This window comes from Etheostoma spectabile, chromosome 7 (assembly GCF_008692095.1).
Source record: "Etheostoma spectabile isolate EspeVRDwgs_2016 chromosome 7, UIUC_Espe_1.0, whole genome shotgun sequence".
Lineage (NCBI taxonomy): Eukaryota > Metazoa > Chordata > Actinopteri > Perciformes > Percidae > Etheostoma > Etheostoma spectabile.
The window spans coordinates 25,369,644-25,372,020 of NC_045739.1; the positions used below are offsets into that span (position 1 = coordinate 25,369,644).

The following is a 2,377-nucleotide window of genomic DNA, read 5'->3' on the forward strand; positions in this document are numbered from 1 at the left end:
AAAGAAATGAACAGTCATTTAAAGAAAGGCAGCATCAGAAAGGAAGGTCTTCAGCCTTGATTTAAAAGTAAAAACATTTCTGTTACTGTCGCAGACCCGCGAAGCTTCAGTTTGCTTCATAATGATTCCCAGTGTGGTTTAAGAAAGTGGTTCTCTAACCTTTTTTTCAGCAATTCATTTTATAATTTTGAATTTATTGCAAGGATAGCCCGTTCAGATGTAGTATCTAATTTCTCAGAGGGGGTCCTATGAACACAAATGCATAATCATAGTTCATCAACAACTGGTTTTTGCATGCAGAGATATTTTAATGGCTTCAGGTGGCTTGGAACCGCACCAATATGACTCAAGGGGTTTTGTTTCGTACATACAGGGGTGTGATGGACAACCTCTAGAGGAGCATTCCTCTTTCTAAGAAATGCCTTGCCCTGTTGAGTTTTTCAAAGGTATTTTTCTGGCGCTTTAAACACCACATTCCAAGTGCCGTCAAGTGCCAATAAATTGGAGAGCCGTCCGACGTTTCTACCGCCAATATCTCCGACGGGATGAAAAGCTCTACAAATATATGAAAAATGTAAAAATATGTATTATTCATTTGTTGTGAACTGTCTGCAACACCAACATGCTCCTCCACACGCTGATTCATGTTAACCCTTGAAGTGTTTTGCATATAGACACAAAACATGTATGCACAAGTGAGGAAATGAGCTGTTTGTCAGACGGATCGTCCCTGTTTTCCAGAGTAGTCCCCTTAGAGAAACATGTTTACTTTTAGTGACTAACAACTTATTCACAGTTTGTTCTGTTGTTTTGTCATTGTGACTCTGACTTGTCATAGATCATCTTCTACAGATGAGAAAACTGGTTCATATCCAAATAACACCCTCTGCTCTCCTTTCCTCTCTCTAGAGATTCTTCTTAAAAGGTGTGTTCAGGCTTTAGGAGAGATAATTCTTGGAAATTGTACATTTTTGGTCCAAAATTCACAAAGTAAATGGACTGCATATAGCGCATTACTAGTCTTAACGAGTACTTAAAGTGTTTTTGCATAGAGGAACTATTCACCATTCACACACTGTGGCCGAGGCTGCCGTACAAGATGCCACCTGCTCATCAGATAAACCCTCACACACTTAAGAGTCAGGGTTCAGAGTCTTGCCCAAGGGCACTTTGACATGGGACTGAACCAACAACCTCCTGATTGGCAGGCGACCGCTCCACCACTGAGCCGTAGTCGCCCCGAATCAACAAAAAAAATAGGTTGGTCACATTTTATTGACCTTTTGGTTTGCTACGGCCAAATTGGCCATCTGGCTAACACGCGGAAACAGGGCACAGGGAGCTGGTAGTGTAATAATAATAAAAATAATAATACATTTTATTTAACAGCGCCTTTCTAAACACTCAAGGTCACTTTCCAGACAATAAGAGCCAGTGCAGAGCCAGTGCTGATGCTGGAAGGACTGGTCAAAGCCCAATCGAGGGTGGAGCCTTCTTATGACCACATGATGGACAAAGTGCTGGTTTTCAGTTGTTTGTGGGCTATAAGGGGAGCGTTACGCTCTGTGGGGGAGGATGGAGAGTTGATGGTCGGTTTTTTCTTGGACAAAAGCACAAAGTTTGTATTGATAGTATTTGGTTTAGTTTGTTTTCTTTGTCTTGTTTTATGCATGATGATTTTCTGTGATTTATGTATCGGAAAATTGTCCAATAAAGGGACTTTTAATCTTCATGTCCTGTGGACAAAAACCAGACAGTCTTTAGGAAAACTAAGACACTCCCATGCACATAGACCTCTGACACAGCTGTTCACCGTGAGAAACCTCAGGGGTTTTATCAAGGATGAACAATTGCAGGAAATCACATTCCCCTTTAGAAAATTCTACTTGTATGTAGGCCACTTCTGAGCATTTCAGATTTGCGTTCCTTCGAGCAGTCTTTGGTTACGAAGTAGAATTGCGGTGCAATGTGAAAATCAACTGGGGAAATAAAACTTGTCTAATAGGTAATCTATCACAATAAATATTTGGCTTCATTTTTCTTCATTCTATGACTATTCAAAGTCTAGCTAAATCATCACTCTTTCATAATACTGTGCAGAGCTGATGAATCATCCAGCTCTTAATGCTCTATTGCATGAATTGTTTTTTAAACATGGTTAAAAATGTCTTGATGTGTTTTAATGACTCAAGGCTGGTTAAATAATGCAATTGTAAAAAAAAAAAAAAAAATTAAAAGTGCCAAGAAATCTATTGTTTTTTAAGACACGCTTTTATTGAAAAAATACCAAATAAATTCAACGTATATGCCATATGGCAACAACTTAATTTTAGCCTTTTAGAAAAAAATGTAGCATTTTAACTGGTTTAAGTGATTA

The 2,377-nt window shown here is 38.9% G+C and overlaps 1 protein-coding gene across 1 annotated transcript in view; it reads left to right on the forward strand.

The window, feature by feature from the left end:
• The window catches only part of LOC116691915 (venom phosphodiesterase 1), a 67,672-nt gene that overhangs the window by 18,609 nt on the left and 46,686 nt on the right, over positions 1–2,377 (forward strand). The window lies entirely within an intron of this gene.